The sequence below is a fragment of the Symphalangus syndactylus genome, chromosome 3 (assembly GCF_028878055.3).
Source record: "Symphalangus syndactylus isolate Jambi chromosome 3, NHGRI_mSymSyn1-v2.1_pri, whole genome shotgun sequence".
Taxonomy (NCBI): Eukaryota; Metazoa; Chordata; class Mammalia; order Primates; family Hylobatidae; genus Symphalangus; species Symphalangus syndactylus.
This window is the reverse complement of record NC_072425.2, coordinates 42,338,535-42,358,499: the sequence shown is the minus strand read 5'-3', so window position 1 is coordinate 42,358,499 and position 19,965 is coordinate 42,338,535. Positions and strand designations below refer to the sequence as shown.

General features: G+C 33.4%; 1 pseudogene; it reads left to right on the top strand.

The window, feature by feature from the left end:
- Nucleotides 1–13,574: 13,574 nt before the first annotated feature.
- LOC129478478 (uncharacterized) lies at nucleotides 13,575–14,605 on the top strand (annotated as a pseudogene).
- The last annotated feature ends 5,360 nt before the right edge of the window (nucleotides 14,606–19,965 follow it).

Genomic DNA, 19,965 nt, shown 5'->3' with positions numbered 1-19,965 from the left:
AACCTGCACATTGTGCACATGTACCCTAAAACCTAAAGTGTAATAATAAAAAATAATTAAAAGAAATAAAATTAAGAAAATAAAAATAAATAAATAAATAAATAAATAAATAAAATAATTTTAAGAATTCATTGTTTTCCTTAAATCAGAGGATAGTTTCTAACCAATTCTGAAAGCAGTCTCAGGTTGTTTCTTTCATCCTCATTCTATTCTTTCTCTGGTTACATATTCAATTAAATAGTGTTAGTGCTTCTCCTTTGGTAATCAATTTATCTTCACTTCTCTCATAGCTTCAGAATCTGTCTCTCTGAGCTGTATTCTTTTTTAAAAATTTATTTTATAATGTACTCTTACCACCTCATACCCCTCTCAAAATTTACTACTTTTCTCATAAATGTAGCTTTTCTATCATTGAATGTATAATTGAATTCTATATTTTAGTGATTGCATTATTTCCTTTAAAATATTATGTCATTTTGATATTTTATTTCTTCATACACTTCAAACTTAAATATATTGGTCTTGCATACTATTTCTTAATTGTTCACTATCTGCACTCTGTGTACATCTTATGCTTTTTTTCATAGCTTCTTAAGAGAAGCTTTAACACGCACACACGCACACGCACACTCTTACTTATGGTAGGCTATTTCATCATCTGTTTATTAAGTGTAACAATTAGCTATATGTTTGAGCTTGAACTTTAGGAATCTGTTTGCTGTTCTATTTATTATTGACCTTTATGTTTTAGAATACTACCTGTATTATTATTTGGTGATCTATTAATTTTAAACATTTAATTTGACTTCTTACAGTGGGCAATGAGGACTTGGCTGTCATAGCCAGTGCCATTTTTATCAAACAATCATTAAAAATAATTATATTTTAATTTAGCTTGAATTTACTTTCTGTATTTATGTTATTATGACTTAGTAACTATTGATCTGAGTATCCCTGATTTATAAAATAAGTGTGTTTGTTGTCCTTATACTTTAAATATTATCTTTTAATCACTGTTATTCTGAAATGTCATATCAAAGCATGAGACATGCTAGAATCCGTGAAGAAATGTTTTAAAACAGAGAATTCTACTGAAATCAAGGAAGAACTGAAAGAAGGATGTGGCTTAAAGTGTACATTCTGTGAAAAAGTGAGATAATGGAGAGGCTGTTGATATAGTAAACAAAACAAAACAAAAAATGCAAATAAAAGAGCTGCCTGTTCTGGTACAGCATCACCATCTGAGTGGGAGAAGGCTGTGTGTCCTGAGCCAGGGCTAATTAATTTGAATCAGCAGTACAATGTGTGAAAATATGGTAAGGAAATGATGCAATGCTTAACTTCAGCATTTTATACTCTTAATAAAAAAAAAAAAAACCGGCCGGGCACGGTGGCTCACACCTGTAATCCTAGCACTTTGGGAGGCCAAGGCAGGTGGATCACAAGGTCAGGAGATCGAGACCTTCCTGTCTAACACAGTGAAACTCCAACTCTACTAAAAATACAAAAAATTAGCCAGGCGTGGTGGTAGGTGCCTGTAGTCCCAGCTACTCGGGAGGCCGAGGCAAAAGAATGGCATGAACCCGGGAGGCAGAGCTTGCAGTGAGCGGAGATGGCGCCACTGCACTCCAGCCTGGGTGACAGAGCAAGACTCTTTCTCAAAACAAAACAAAACAAAACAAAACAAAACAAAACAAAACCTGCTAGAATTATAACTGTATTATGTCTTCCTAACATGAGAAAATAATACACACAAATATACATACAAATGCAAATATAAACATATATAATCAATATAAGTGACTGTATTATTTGCTTTTAAAAATACGGAAAGGTCAATCAAAAGCAGTTTCAATGAAAAGCTAGAAAATAGATTTTAAAAATCAGAAAACTTAATAAAGAGAATAAGCTGTGGTATGATTAAAAACAAAGGTTTGTTGTTTTATGACACACAACGCCAAATGCTTTTTCTAGCAGGTGGAGGAACTATGTTAAAAGCAAGACATCTCCACTCCTACAGATGAGTTATGTGTTAGGCTGAAGTAAGGAGTATGGAAAGCCCAGTTGCTCTACATGATATAAAGCAAGAAGAGCTTAAATTGTTGGAGGGAAGATGGGAACTTGGAGAGAGGAAAGAAAGGGACCAGCAGCATGGAATTTTACATAGGAGAAACAGGGAAGAGATGACTTCTCTCTGAGGCAGAAAGCGGCACAAAAAGGACTCGGGAGCAAAACAATGGCAAAGAGGTAACTTTTCCATTGTTTGCCAAGGAATGTACTATGCACCTCTCACTGTCACCCTTACAGTATTTTTATATAACTTATGATCCTCATTAAATATTTTGTGTGTGTGTAAAAATAGAAACTTTGAAAGAAATTCAGCAGGGAGCAGATGTCTACATCAGAGTCAGTGGTTCTGAAACAGTACAATTTGGCCCCCTGGAGAACATTTGACAATGTCTTGGGGCTCTGTTGGTTGTCACAACAGGGAGATAGAGAGTGCTATGTCATTTAGTTTATGTTTACCAGGGATGACAGTAAATGTTTTACATTCCATTAAAAAGCCTTGCAGAGAGAAAGAGAGAGAAAGAGAAAGAAAAAATATCTGTTGCAAAATGTCAATAGTGATGACATGAATAAATTCTGATCCAAATGATTGCATTTAAAGCAAAACTATAATACAGAAAAGCAAGTTATGAGCAAAGGAGGTTTCTGGTATAAGACAACAAGTTAGCAAAAATTCCTGGGAATTCTGCATAAAACTCAAAGAACTAAGAGATATCCTCAGCTTTCCTCAAAGGATGTGAGTTTACCAAGTTCCAGGGCAGCCATGTCTCCAAGAACATCGGTGTTTCTTCTCTATGAAAATTAAAAAAAAAAGGGTTAGTCATACATGTATTAATTTTAGGGCCAAATAGATAAGGGGACAAAGAATCAACTCCAAAGAGTCTCCTGCTCTTCAACAGCAGTGGGAAGACGTGTATGAACTAATGACCTGTCAAATCCCAATAAGGTAGATGGGGATCTGCATGATCTATGGCTTCAGTAAGCAAGGAATTACTTATACCACTAGCATGCTGACTGTCCAAGATATAGGACTGCCATGCTTTAAAGAGCAGTTTCCTGATGACACAAAATATTCACCTGGACATAGAACCTCAGTCTCAGCCTGGGGGTGAGCACTGTCCCCAGATGGCTTGGATTCTAGGATCTCTGAAGCTCATCACAAGTACAGATTCAGTGTGGTTCTGAGAGTTTCTTAGTGCTGAGTGCGAACAGGAAGAGCACAGGTAGCTCCCTTGAAAAGATAAGGAAATTTTAATGTTTTCAGTCTGTTGGGGAAGAAGAGGGTGAGGGACAAAAAGACCCACTATGAATAGTTAAATCAGTACCAGCCACCAGGCTAACCCAGTGTCCAGGTGAGCGTAAAGCTGTATATCTATATATAACTGTATATATATAAAGCTATATATAACTGTATATATCTATATAGTTAAAAGCTGATAGGATGGACTGTAGGGATCCTGAAGCTTCTGGGCACATACAAGAATTAATTAAGCAGGACTTAGGCCGAGTTTTCCAGCAGACACAGAAAGTCAGTTCAAGGAGGATATCCAGGCCCAAAAGGAGTATTAGATGGAATTCCTGAGTCTATCCCTCCTGTCTAGGTGAAGGTAAGGGGAAAATGCAGCTTCACACATCAAATAGACTCTGAAGGCCACAGTAATGCTGGCAGGGTTACATATACTAGAAATCATGAGAGTGATCATAGTAAAGCTGTCAGATTCCGTGATTGGTCGGTCTGTCCGATTTATTTGCCTTCTAGGGAACTTCTGTCTGGAGCCAACATACTCAGGCTTGAACCAAGGAAGCCAGGCTCCTCAGGCTACTTGCTATATTAAGCAAGGCTTTTTTGGGGGGGTATATTTTTGAAGGTAGCTGGAACTTCATCTTTCATCCATTCTAGAAAGAAAATCTTCAGAAAATCTGCATATACTTGGACATTATCCAATAACTCCGATCCCCGATGCTGTCAATTCTCTGTAGAGGATGGTCTCTATTTTTAAAATTTTTTTCTTTTATTTATTTATTTATTGAGATGGAGTCTTTGTCTGTCGCCCAGGATGGAGTGCAGTGGCGCCATCTCGGCTCACTGCAAGCTCCGCCTCCCGGGTTCACACCATTCTCCTGCCTCAGCCTCCCGAAAGCTGGGACTACAGGTACCTGCCACCATGCCCGGCTAATTTTTTTGTATTTTTAGTAGAGACAGGGTTTCACCGTGTTAGCCAGGATGGTCTCGATCTCCTGACCTGGTGATCAGCCCACCTCGGCCTCTCAAAGTGTTGGGATTACGGGCGTGAGCCACTGCGCCAGGTCTATTTTTTTAATTTTTATTTTTATAAATTGGTAACATTTACTCATTTTTAGTCCTTTAAATGGACAACATTGTATGCATTTACCATGTAAAAGTTGTTTTGAAGCATTTATACATTGTGGAATGACGAAATCTAGCCAATCAACTTATGCATGACCTCACATAGTTATCATTTTTGTCATGAGAACTCTTCACATCCACTCTCACAGCATTTTTCAAGAATACACTCTATTATTAACTGTAATCACCATGTTGTATAATAGATCTCTTGAACAATGGGGAGTCCTTGAAAGAATTCAATAAGGGGTTTGCTTTGATCCACCTTTGGTTTCAGAAAATTCACCTCCACAGAGCATTATGGACAATATATCCCTAAAGACTAACTCTAAATGCATGGAGACCTCTAGACTCTAGACAGACTATAGACATTTATTTAAAACCGAAGTTATGTTATTGCAAATGACAGGATCTCATTCTTTTTTATGGCTGAATAGTACTCCATTATGTATAAGTACCACATTTTCTTTATGTCCAGAAAAAAAATCACTAGAAGTAGAAATATAGAAAAATGGCAAAATGAAAAGGCATGAAATTCCAGTTACATGTTGCTGAATAAGTTTTTAAAGGCTCTAAGTCTAAATATTATAAAACAAAATCATGTTATCATGCTTAAAACCACTGTGGATTAGATGATTCAGAAAAAGGCACAGTGGAGATGGGTCCTTATATTTCCACAACATCTGGTGTACCTCATAAGTCTAGGACTGGAATAAGAAAAGCTTCATGACCCACATCATGGTCTAAAACTATCACACATATAAACGAAAGAATATAACTTAATGTGACATTTCAATGTAATACAATTTCAAAAAAAAAACACTTTGTGTTCTTAATTTTAGTTATTTACTAAATAATTGCTGATGGATCAATTGCTACTTAATTTAGCAGTTGCTATTTTCATAAATACCTTTAATTTCCCCAGAATTATTGCAGCATTCTAAAAGAATGCTAAGATTATAACTATACATATATACATGAGACATTGATCACATTTGTCTTTGGAACATGGAAGTTAAAATATTTGGCATATTTTAAAATATACAATTTGATCAATTCTATAGATGCACAGAATTAGAATACAGAATTTTAATATTTTCTATTAATATGTGACAGTAGATAATATCAGATGAGGTTAAAATTAGTGCTTAGCTGCTTGAGAATAACATTTTATTCCAGATTTTTCATGGCACTTAACAATAGAAAATAATCTATTTTTTTAGGATTGAAATTTTTATTGAACAAATTCTTGATTAGAGTAATTCAGGCATTGATGAATAAATTTGACATTAAGATACTCTTAGGAACAAATGTTGAAGCTTTGTGCAAGTGTAATAGGGTTATGTGAGCCAACCAACTTCTAAATAATTAAAGCAGCATTCACAGCTTTCTAAAAATATAGGTATCCAGTCACCCAGGAGATTAGCCTATAGCTGAGAGCCTGTCTGACACGCTATGGTTATTAATGGTACTAATAAAATTGAAGCTAGCCAGCTCTCTTGCAAAGGGGTTGATGGGGAAATGCAACAGAGCATGATCCTTCTTTTAACAAAGAGAAGGATTTCCCATGTTTTGCTTATTTTCTGACTTCTGGTCTGAAAAGTTGTAGTTACTTTTATTTGGTGCTGGCAGATGATTCTTATTATTATCACAGAGCATTAGCCACATAAAAAAAAACTGAAGGGTTTCTTCTAAAATATTTGCTGTTGTTTCTTTTAAGGTTCAAAGAATATGTTCCTTCGAAATAGTATCAGTCCAAACTCAACCAACCACATACACAAACCTGCATGTGTGTGCACTCACACATACTAATTAAATAATTAGAAGCTGTGACTTGATCTGTGTCCAGAATAATGTGAACCTAAAATATTCAGAAAGAAATAGATGCTTTTCTTTTTCTTTTAGGCATTTTCAATTTCCCTTAAGTTCAAAAATCTTTGTGGCTTTTTATTCAATTAGCCAAGACATCATCAGGAGTAACTTATTTTTCAAATTTTCTTTTCACTATCATCCAGAAAACTCTGGTGATGCACAAATAAATGACTTCTAGAATTAGCTGTGGGAATTGAGGTAAGTTACTTAACATTTGTGAGCTTTCGTTTCTCAATTGCAATTGCAGGATTGTTTATCCACCCAGTAAGGTTGCTGTGAGGATTGTATAAACAAGACTAGACATATAGAAAGTGCATATTCATGGCAACACACTTCAAAACTACATTGCCTTTCTGTTTTAGACCTTAAGAGAAAAAGACTTTTGGGTATTAGAGGAAACAGAAATAAACACACTAAACCCAGACTACACAAACCAATTTTATATTAGCCACATATGTGTCTACAATACTAATGTCTTCCAGGGCAGGAAAATGTGTTTGAGCAGTCATATCAATGTAGCCTCAGACCTCCAGCAACACTTACTCTTAAACAGTCATACCTGATTTAGTTCCTCTACTGACACCAATCTCTAAACATGAAAGTAGAACCAAAATCAATTCTTTACGAAGGAGAAAAGTTCTTTGTAAATTCAGACTTCAAAACATTTTTCTATAATCTTGTATACATCATGAATCCCTGAATAGATTAGAGTTTGGATTAAAGTTATACAAAATTAGAGAAAAAACAAATTTCTGAGTTGAACTCTTTACACAAGCTTTTAATTATCAGACATGCAGACAAGTTTTGGACAAAAATAAACCTGTCAGCTAAAACAATTACATATATCTATGGAAAAAGAGTATAAAACATATTGATTTCCTTTAGCCATTTTAAAGGTAGTCCAGGAAGAATCAAGAAGGATATAGAAGATGTCAACAGTTCTATAAATCAACTTTGCCTGAGTGACTATTTATAGAACTTAAACCAAGAACTTTAAAACACATATTCTTTTTACATGCTAAGTAATATTAACCAATATTGACCAAATCATAAAATAAATTTCCACATATTTCCAAAAATTGAAATTATGTAGCCTGATGTATGACCACAATGGGGATAAGTTAGGTGTCAATAGCATTAGGAAAGCTAAAAAGTCTCCAATATTCGAGAATTAAAAAAATAAAAAAAACTTCTAAATAACCCGTAAGACAAAAAAAATGAAAATGGAAATAACAAAATATTTTAAATTAAGTGACAAGAAAATTTAACATATTAATATTGGTAAAATTCAGTTACAACAGAACTATGAGAGAATATTAGATTTAAAAGCTTGTATAAGAAAAGAGATATGTTTAATAACAGTGATTTATGTTTCAACTGCAAGACACTAGAAAAGATGGCCAAAGTATGGAAAGTAAGTAGAAGAAATAATGTAATAGACATAAGAAATCAATGAAATAGTAACAGACAACAAAAATTTGAAATGTCAGGATTTAGTTATTGGAAAAAAGATATTAAACTTGATAAGTCTACATCAAGACTCATCAAGAGAATAGAGAAAATCTAAAAACTGACAATATTTGGAATGAAAGAGAGAATACCACTATGGTTCCTAGAGACATCAAAATAGTACTAAACGTCAAAACATTGACTAAAGAAGAAACACAATGTCTGTTTCTCTCTCTCTCTCTCTGTGTGTGTGTGTGTGTGTGTGTGTGTGTGTGTGTACAGAGTATTCTTTTACAAAATTACCACCACAGGAAAAAAAAATGCGCAGATTGCTGTACTGGTAATTACAAAATATTTACAAAAAAGTACATATTTATATTTAAATTAGCAGATATACAGTCCAATGAAACAGAACAGAGAGCCCAGAAATAAACTCTTGCATATACAGTCAACTTACCTTCCACTAGGAAGCCAAGAATACACAATGGGGAAAGAATAGTCTCATCAGCAAACACTGGTGGAGAAAACTGAATGCCTACAGGCAAAAGGGTGAAATTGGACACTTATACCATACACAAAAAATCAACTCAAATATGGATTAAAAACCTAAATGTAAGACAGAAAATTGTAAAATTCCTAGAAGAAAACATGAGAAAAATGCTACTCTACATTGGCCTTTGCAACAGTTTCTTGAACATGATAACAAAAGCACAGGCAACTACAGCAAAAATGCCTGTGTAATTACATGAAACCAAAATGCTTTTGCACAGAAAAGGAATCAACACAGTAAACAGACAACCTATGAAAGAAGAGAAAATATATGCAAGCCAAAAAACGAGTTAATATCTAAAATACAAAAGGGACTCCTATAACTGAGTAGCAAAAAATATCACAATTTAAAACTAGGTAAAGGATTTAAATAGATGCTTCTCTAAGGAAAGCATACAAATGACCAACAGGTATGTAAAAAGGGTTTCCACATTACTAATCATCAGGAAAGTTTAAATCAAAACAACAATGAGATGTCAACTCATAGCTGTTAACTATTATAAAAAAAATGTTGCTGAGGATATAAAGGAAATCCTCGTACACTGTTTGTGGAAGTGTAAATTGGTTCAGCCACTATGGAAACAGTATGCAGAGTCTTCAAAAAATTGAAAATAGAGCTACTATATGATCCAGAGATTCTACTTCTGTATATATATATATATATATATATATATATATATATATGATTTAATTTCATCTTGAAGATACATATCGTGAAGAGATATCTGCTCCTATGTTCACTGCAGTATTATATACAATAGCCAAAACATGGAAGCAACCTAAATGTCCATTGATGGATGAAAGGGAAAAGAAAATGTGCTATTTACATAAATGGCACATTATTCAATTCTTTAAAAGACAGAAATACTATCATTTGTGACAATACGGATGAATCTGAATGACATTTTACAACTGAAGAAAGTCAGGATAAGAAAGACAATTACTACATGATTCTACTTACATGAGGAATCTAAAACAGTCAAACCCATAGAAGCAGAGAGTAAAATAGCAGGTGCAAGAAGGTGAGGGGAGGGGAAAACAGGTAGGTGTTGATCAAAAAGTGCAAAACTTCAATTACACAAGGAGAATAAAACCTAGAAATCTACTGTAGATAATAGTCCCTATATTTAACAGTACTGTATCATAAACATTTGGTAAGAGATTAAATCTTATGTTGTATTCTTATCACAAAAATAATAAAAAAGAGTGGGAGGAAATTTTTGGAAGTGATAGATACATTCGTGAAATTGATTGTGGTGATGATTTCACAGATGTATACTTTTTTCTAAAGTCATCAGTTGTATACATTAAATATGTACAGCTTTTTGTATGTCAATCATATGTCAGCAATTTTTTCAAAGAAGATATTCAGTAAGCAAAAATATGAATAAAAGTGTTCTCAATCTCAATAGTCCACCAGGTATTAATATATTTTTACTGACAAGTCAATTTAGCAAGGTCATTGAATACATAGTGAATATATAAAAATGATTTTATTCCACGCACTTGCTACAAGTAGAAAATTAATTCTTACATATTATTTACAATAGCATAAAAATCGAATTTCTATGAATATGTTTAATGTTCAATATCTCTACATTGAAAACTCCAAACTAGAACTGAGAAAAATTAAAGAGCCAAATAAATGAAAGGGGTTGTCATTTTCATGGATTGGAAGACCCAAGATTATTAAGATGTCAGTTATTTCCAAATCTATGTGTTGAATTGATAAAGTCCCAATCAAAGTATAAGCAAATGAACACTATCTCAAACAGATAACCAAGGTTAATATCTTCATGTTGATAGTCACGTTGGTAACATTTACCCCGATATAATGTGATAAGAATGGCACTTCACCTCTGTAGTCATCCTCCAAATAACTCATAACCCTAGTTTAACCATTAAAAAAATAAGACAGTCAAACTGAGGACCATTCTCCAAACTGTTTAAACCATATCCCTTAAAACTGTCAAGGTCATCAAAAGCAAGTGAAGCCTAAGAAACTGTCATGAAACAAAGGATATTAAAGAGACATAGTAACTAAATATAATGTGGGATCCTGGATGAGATCATGGAACAGAAAAAAGATACTGGGTAAAAACTAGTGAAATCTGAATAAACCGTGATTTAATTAATAATACATTATATTAATCTTGATTCCCTAGTGGTGACAATGAACCATAGCAATTTAATATGTTAACGATAGCGGAAACTGGGTAAAGGTATATGGGAACTCTCTGTAATATCTCTGCATTTTTCGTGTAAATCCAAAAATACCCTAAAATTTTTAAAATGTATTAAAAACAAAACATGTTGGACTAGAAGATTGTAGAATATCTCAAAATTGTGTCCACTTAGTAGCATGTAATAATAATGAGAAACCACTTTATCAGACAATTTAGAGTTGCAATTCCTAGAATAAGTTTGTCATGATTGTTCAGAAAATAGAAACCAGTTTTCTACTTTATACAATTTTTACTCTGAAAATAATTTTACAATAACCATAAAAGACTTTCTAAGTATTGTAATAGTACATTAGTGTAAGATTATCATGTATCCTTTATGGCATTGTTCATCAGAAAATCTGAGATTGCTTTGGTAAATGTAAAGTATTACCTTTATTTTACTATTATACAATTTGAATTTCATTCTAACTGGGAAGATATCAAATAATTTAATCATTTTTTTCTTAATATTTCATTATTTTGAATACATCTATGAAGGCCCTGAACATTGTAATACTTTCAATACTTTCCATTTCGAAGATCAAATTAGTACTAGTGGAAACAGAGATAAATCAAGAATTAACTGAGAGCCTCTAGAAGGGTCTGATTTCTGAAGTTTCAGGTAACATATTGAGAGCAAGGGCTCCAAAGTAAGCAGTTTCTATTGGGCCATATATTCCCCAACATTTCTTTTGACCCCACTGTTTGTAATCTACTCACTGGGTGAAGGAGATTCTATGGAAAAGCGTAAAAGCTTGATACGTCCCTCTCTCCTCCACACGCTGCAAGATTTAATTACAAGAAGATATGTCTTTTATTCCTTAAGATGAGCCCTCTATTAATCATTTTCCAGAGAGCTCAGCAATAAACCTCTTGGATTTAGCAAAATACATTAAAATAAAGGCATCCTTTTAAGTGTTTGTGTAACTAATATCGTCAAATGAATTATTTAAGGTTGAATTTATCACATCTAGCTCATTAAAGATGCTCCTTAAAAGATACACATTATTTCTACTTCACATATTTTTTGTTTTGATGTTTGTTTCCAGTAACAATATAAACTGAAATCAGTATCCTTATGACCTCTGTCACTCCACATACTAACTCAGATTTTGAAATATGCCCATATGGATATAAATGAATAACTGAATACATAAATGAATGAAGGAGAAGGGATAGCTCCTCCCTGAAAAGTATGTACAATTAATAAAGGTAGAAGGAATTAGGGAAAAGAAAGTCATCATTAGAAAATCACAACAACAACCACTGCAGGCAAAATCCATTGATGAACAGAGAGGATATTTATAATGTCTCAAAGTATCTTCACAAAATATTTATTAATTCTAAAGGAAAACGCGGTACCTTTATGGTAGAGAATGCTGGTAGATACCATCCTAAATAACATTTATATCACCAATAATAAAACATGAAAATCGTAATTCCTGACATAATACATTACATTGGGTATATCACTTCTACCGTATTTTTGTCAAAAGTGCATGATCTCAATTTAATGAGAAAACATCAGATAAACCAAAATTCACAGATATTTAACAAAAAAATTACTAGTATTATTAAGAAATAGCAAAGTCATGAAAAACAAGAAAAGACTTGAGGAACCATCATTTGGAGGACACTGAAGTGACATGAGTAAATCCTATGAGGAATTCTGCATTGGATCCTAGGACAGACACACAATACTGTAAAAGAAAAGCTGGTGGTATCTGAGCTAATTGTATAATTACTTAATAGTACTGTGCCAACATTAATTTCTTAGTTGTGACTATTGCAGTAGTCATGAAGAGGTTAATGTCAGAGAAAGCTGGGTGAAGGCTGCATGTGAGCATTCTATTCTTTTCATAACTTTTTTTAGTAGAAAGTCTGATTTAATTAATAATTAAAAAGGGCTTAACACTGTTTTTCCAATTATTTCATTTACTACAATTTGTGCTGAGGTTTACTTTTTTCTTTTTTTATTATACTGTAAGTTTTACTTTTTAATAACATTTGTAAAGATTTAAAATTATTTCAAAATTAAAAGTTAAAAAACAAGCAATTGATTCTTTTATAATATGCTCTAAGTTGAACACATTGCAAAACAAACTATTAGCAATCTAGTTGCAACAAATTATTAAATTCTCAAGGACTGCAAAATGAAAATTAGAATTGTGTTTACGAAGTACTTCGATCAGAATCAAATTACAATGGAAAAGAGATGCTTCTTGATTCAGATGATACACATATCCTTTCACTCAACATAATCATATATACCCAACCATGTTTGCATTATTTTAAAATCTAATATATAATAAATATTCTATTTACACAAATTTAAACAATTAGCTAGACAATATTTATCAATTTGAATATGATACTCCATGATAACATTGATGTACCTCATACTCATTGAAAGCAATTCTACCTATACAAAGAGGTTATCTAAGCCTCAAGCAAATTATAGTTGGGTATAAAGAATATATTGATTGTTTATATAATAAAATAATAGAATGAGATATCAGGGGATTATGATCCTAGGGAATCCAAAAGGAGATAAAAAGTAGACCAAAGGGTTGGAATTGAAAGTGGAATAAAAATAAATTAATGTTAATTATAGATTAACATATGTTAGACTAAATCTAGAAAATTATACTAATATACTTTTGTTCCTTACAACTATATGGAGTAGGTTTTATCATCCCAATTCTGTACACATGAAACCTGAGGTACAATGAGGCTAAGTAAATCAGGTGTTATGGGTTGAACAGTGCCTCCAAAAAGCTATATCTAAGACCTAACCCTTGGTACCTGTGAATGTGACTTTATTTGGTATTGCCTAGGTTTTCTTCTAGGGTTTTTATGGTTTTAGGTCTAACATGTAAGTCTTTAATCCATCTTGAATTAATTTTTGTATAAGGTGTAAAGAAGGGATCCAGTTTCAGCTTTCTACATATGGTTAGCCAGTTCTCCCAGCACCATTTATTAAATAGGGAATCCTTTCCCCATTGCTTGTTTTTATGAGGTCCGTCAAAGATCAGATAGTTGTAGATATGTGGCATTATTTCGGAGGGCCATCAAGTACAGAACCAGAAGATGATGATGAAGTATATGAGAATGAAGATTTATTAAATGAAATAAAACAACTTAAAGAGAAAATAAAGACAAAAGATGAAAAGATCCAACAATTAGAGAACTTCAGCTTGCAATTCAGTATAACAGCCACCAAAAATCTAAAGAGGAAAAATGCACACATACTGATAAATATACCAAAATGCCCTGGAAACAAATTCCTCCTCAAGTGCTACAGCCTTCCAGCAGCCTTCCCAGACCAACAGACTACACCAAGAGAGAATGAATATAGCCCCAACATGTGGAGGTCCCCAGCGAAGGTGCAATCCAAGACAGGCATCAGGGCTTTGCATATCTGGATGAAAGCTTTACATATGACTTGCAACAAGAAAGCAACTATGGAAGACCAGCCTTTGGCATCAAGCCCACATTAACAACGGATGTGGCTAAGAGTACATTTTCTGAAGGAAACTTAAACATGACTGTAAATGCTCAAGAGCCTTATCATTTGGCAAATAATAAAATTAGTGACATGCAGTTTGTACCCACTTTCCTTCAGACACCTCTCCAGTCTAGTACAGTAGACCAGGCTAAGAGAGTTAGAAGTATACATGTCACCTCATGTCCCTGCAGCTTTTAAAGCCGTCCATCTTGATTCTGTGATACCTGCTCCAGTTTCTGAATCATCTCCAAGCAGGACTCTCGCTTGTAAGAAGTCTTTGATAATCACAGCATGTAATTCAGCAAAACCTCAGTCAACATCAAGTAAGAAAAAAAAATCGTACAACTAATCGGAATCTGAAAGCATCTAAGCTCTGCCACCCTTCAGGTTCTTTCAAACAAAAACAAATAATCTGCAACTAGAGCCTCAAAACTTCTAAGCCAAACAAGCAACTCAAAACCACTAAGACAAAAAAAATAAATCATGTAGAATACAAATAGCAATTTACATTTTGGGGATTCTTTGGCATCTAATCATTATTCTAGTCTTCTTAAACCAAAGATATATTAAGTACATAGCTGTCACCTGCCAATTTGTTTTTTAAAAATCAATCTGCTCTGTAATAGTTTTACACGCTGTTTGCTAATGTAGTGCAGGCTCTATTGAAAACCTGGAAATTTTAAAATTAAAATGTGAAAACTTCTACTAGTTTGACTCTTCCATATCCTGGTTCCAAATAAATGTCATTTGAGCATACTTGTCTCGAATAAACACAAATGTTTGCTTACCCATTTCGGAGGCCTGCCAAAGGCTCTAATCATGTTATTTATCCCCCTGTACTTTGGAAAATTCATAATATTATGCTTAGCAGGCAAGAAGTGTGCTTTCCTGGTTTAATCTTGTTAGAATCTCTATTTATCGTGGTTATTAGAAACTCACTCCTTTTCACTCGTATCCCCAGTGAATATGGATATTATTTTAACTAAAGACACAGTAATTAATGGAAGTTCGTAGTCTGTAAATAGAGTTCTGGCCAATGCTTTATATATTTAAAAGGTCTATACAAAAACTTTGTGATGAATAAAGGAGATTAGGCTTCTAATAAATAAACAAATATTTTAATATTTGCATTATTTAAATCGATTTTAACCTTTAATGTTTCTCATCCCTTGAATTTTTTGAGTTTAGGTAATTTCAGTAAAAGTTCTCAGGCAAGATACACAGTTTAAAGCTTTTTGAGGTTGCCATATAATGTGGAAAATTCTATCCTTAAATGATAATTTACAAAGACAATTATTTCACTAAATGAGAATGTTTTAATTTATGAATTTTGAGAAATTTTAACTGGGTAGCAAAAAAATAGGTAATATGAAAGTAAATAGAAATATTTTTATACAGTTCATGGTTTTTTGTTTGTAGTAAGTTTTAAATTTCAAAAATATTTTGCTGAGGTAAAACTGGTATATAATAAGCTACACATATTAAAATGTACAATTTAATAATTTTGACATATATATGTGTGTTATATATACACACACACATATAGCTGGTCCTCTGTGTCTGTGGGTCCACATCAAAATTTCAACCAAATTCAAATTAAATATATTCAAAATAATAGTAGTATATACAGTTTATGTTCTAATAAACAGAGATAGATATTGTTGAAAATATTTTTAATATTTTTAGAATATTTAGATACGGTTTGGCTTTTTTCCCCAGCCAAATCACATCTTGATTTGTAATCCCCATAATTCCCAATTGTCAAGGGTGGGACCTGGTGGGAGGTAATTGGATCATGAGATGTTTCCCCCATGCTGTTCTCGTGATAGTGAGTACTCACAAGATCTGATGGTTTTGTAAGTGTTTGACAGTTCCTGCTATACACTCTCTCTCACCTGCCACCATATAAGACATGCCTGCTTCCCCTTCCGCCATGATTATACATTTTCTGAGGCCTCTCCAGCCATGCAGAACTGTGAGTCAATTAAACTGTTCTATCTTTGTAAATTATGCAGTCTCAGGCAATTCTTGATAGCAGTGTCAGAATGGACTAATACAACTGGTTTTAGATTATTTCAGATCTCAGTATCAATAATTCAATTAGATCATCACTGAATTAGTTTAGCAAATATTCTTGTACAAATACACTATAGTGTTACAAAATTAGCATTTGCAATTGATCATTAACCATCATCTCTGTTCAAATAATCCAATTATATATTAGCAAACACAATTAAAAATAAAAAACACATTTTACAATTTTATTAAAACAAAATACTTAGGAAAAAATTTAACAAAAAAATACAAGATTACAATAAAAAATAAGAAGAATTCATATGTAAAATTTAAAAAACTAAGTAAATGAAGAGGCATACTGTGTTCATAAATTTTATCATTTGATATTCAATATGTCTATATTCTCCAAAAGGATTTTTATAATTATACAAGGTCTCAATCAAATCTCAGTAGCAATTTTGTAAAAATTGATTATTCTAAAAACATAAAAGTTGGAAAGGCCTAATATAGTGAAAACAATTTTGTAAAATAAGGAAGTTGAAGCACTTAACGCTATGTGGTTTTGAGACTTAATTTAGACTGAGACCATCATATAATTCATCAAAAATATTTTAAATATATACTACTCAAAATAATTACCGGGCACAGGTACTTTACCAATAAATTAGATTACAAAATTTGATTTTAAGACCATGAGTAATGTCTATTCTTTTAAATGCTGTCTGCTTACTAATGAAAAAATATGACTTAACAAAATTTGAACCAAGTTAATGAATAAATATTCAATTATGAAATATCCAGAAGAACAAGGATAATCATCAAAATCTAATAAAATAAACTAAAATAACATAAATAAGAAATCTTTAGGTAGTTGTAGTTACTTTGTTTTATCTGTATTTTGTATATATACAGTACCATATATTGCTTCAGTAAGAATTTATCAAATGCCTATTGAGCTGATCACCAGAAACTGAATTGAATGAAAGCCTTCATCAAATACTTACTGAATGCCAGGCACTGGGTTGAATGCTCAGATTCAAACATGAATAAAGCTGGGTGTGGTGGCTCATGCCTGTAATCCCAGCACTTTGGCAAGCCAAGGCGGGTGGATCACTTGAGGTCAGGAGTTCAAGACCAGCCTGGCCAACATGATGAAACCCCATCTCTAATAAAAATACAAAAATTAGCCAGGCGTGGTGGCGGCCACCTGTAATCCCAGCCACTAGGGAGGCTGAGGCAGGAGAATCACTTGAACTCAGGAGGCTGAGGTTGCAGTGAGCCAAGATCGTGCCATTGCACTCCAGCCTGGGCGACAAGAGCGAAACTCCATCACAAACAAACAAACAAACAACAACAACCAAAAAACGAATAAGATGCACAGTCAATTTAGTTGTAGTGCATGATGGTGGGGGTAAAATAAGGGAGGAAACAAAAATAGAATTGTGTTTTTTATTTTATAGAAAGTACAGGCTTGTCTTAGGCCAAAACATAGGCCAAGGCTGAGAATAAAGAGAGGAAACGATTTCCTCTGTTTCGTGAGTCATGAAAGAACAAATTGTACTCTGGTTCTATTAAAGGCATGTATTCATAAGTAGAGCATCTTCTGTTTTTGCTACTCTAGGATTATAGGAGTATTATGAGTAAAACCTCTATGTTTAAACACATTCCAAAACCTGTTAATCAAAGCTGTAAAGTTACCCTCGGTCTGTTTAGCATGAGTTTTCACGGCTTCCTGGAAACCCTGAAGTGGGTTTTCTTTTTTCCGTATTCTCAGAAACCACGGCCAGATTCAAGAAAACGTGATTCTTGGACACTAAATGCTCCCCTGTCCCAGAAGACAGGCACTGTTTATGTTAGATGAGATCCTTCAAACCTAGTTCATCACAGTGTACAGATATTAACAGATAACCTGGCAGAGAAAAGTATGATAGAACAGAGAGACTGAAGCATCACCCAACAGTTAGGAAAAGTATAAACCAGTGAAAATGAGCCTATTCAACATACTGAACATACTTGAATAGAACCAATTTATCAAATTGTGCCTATATTTATCCTAGGATTAGTTATCTCAGCCCATGTATTACAAGATTGTACAAAGGGATTAATCTATGTCCTTAGAAAATTTGATACATTCCTAAGTCATTGCAAAATCACTATCTTCTTATTTGTGATATAAAAGTAAACGGAAGGTAGTTATCTTCTATCATGCAATATTTGTCAACAGTAGCCCAATTATTTATTTAATACTTAGCTCCTTATTTTAATTTATACATCTGAGTAGTTACGTATGAGTTGAAATACATTTATTTTCTTAATCACTGGTATTATTTTTTACTATTAAGTCTCACGCAACAATATTTTTTATTATTTACAGTGAAATATTAGTCTCCATTTTAAGTGTACATTTTACCCAAACCAATAATGCCAGGACATTGAAGAAATGTTGTATGTCATCTCTTGAGGCTTTTAAAAAAATATCCTTATTGATAGAGTCATGCTCTATTGGCAAAAATAAAACATTATGATTAAATTAATTTAGCATGTTTGAACTCAGTATAAATAATAATTAAGCATTTCTAAGGAATTATTTTATTAAACATTATTTCACTAAACAATGACTACCTGCACATAACAGTTTAGTCTTTTTGCTTTTTTTTTTTAACTTTTATTTTAGGTTCCAGGGTACACGTGCAACTTTGTTATACAGGAAAAGTGTGTCATGACGGTTGGTAAACAGATTATTTCATCACCCACATAATAATTATACTAGCTGATAGGTAGTTTTTTGACCCTCTCCCTCCTCATACCCTCCACCCGCAAGTAGGCTCTGATCTCCTTTGTGCCCTTCATTGTGTTCATATGTTCCTGTTGCTTAGTTCTCACTTATAAGTGAGAATACATGGTATTTGTTTTTTTGTTCCTGCGTTAGTTTGCTTAGGATAATGGCCTCCAGCTCCACCCATTTTGCTGCCAAAAACATGATCTTGTTCTGTTTATGGCTGCATAGTATATGGTGGTGGATATGCAAGACATTTTCTTTATCCAGTCTACCGTTCATGTGCATTTAGGTTGATTCCATGTTTTTGCTATTGTGAATGGTGCTGCAATAAACATACATGTGCATTATCTTTATGATAGAATGATTTATATTCCTTTGAATATGTACCAGTAATGGAATTGCTAGGTTGAATGCTAACTCTGTTTTAAGTTCTTTGGGGAATCACCGTTCTGCTTTCCACAATGGCTTAACTAATTTACATTCCTACCAGCAGCCTATAAGCATTTCCTTTTCTCCACAACTACTCCAGCATCTGTTATTTTCTGACTTTTTAATGCTAGCCATTCTAGGTGGTGTGAGATGGTTTCTCGCCGTGCTTTTGATCTGCATTTATCTAACAATTAGTGATGCTGAACATTTTTTCACATGCTTGTTGCCCCTGCGTATGTCTTCTTTTGAGAAGTGCCTGCTGATGTCCTTTGCCCTCTTTTTAGGAGTTGTCTGTTATTTTGCTCGTTGACTTGTTGACATTCCTTAGAGGTTTTGGATATCAGACCTTTTTTGGATGCATAGTTTGCAAATATTTTCTCCCATTCTCTATGTCATTTACTCTGATGATAGTTTCCTTTGCTGTGCAGAAGCTCTTTAGTTTAGTTAGGTCCCATTTGTTAATTTTTGGGGTTTTTTTGCAATTGCTTTTGGCATCTTTGTCATGAAATTTTTGCCAGGTTCTCTGTCCAGAATGATATATCCAAGATTATCTTCCTGGATGTTTATAGTTTTAGGTTTGTTAAAATTTTTAATCCATCTGGAGTTTTTGTATATGGTGTAAGGAGGGGGTCTAGTTGCAATCTCCTGCATATGAGTAGCCGGTTATCTTTGCAACACTTATTGAGGAGAGTCCTTTCCCTATTGT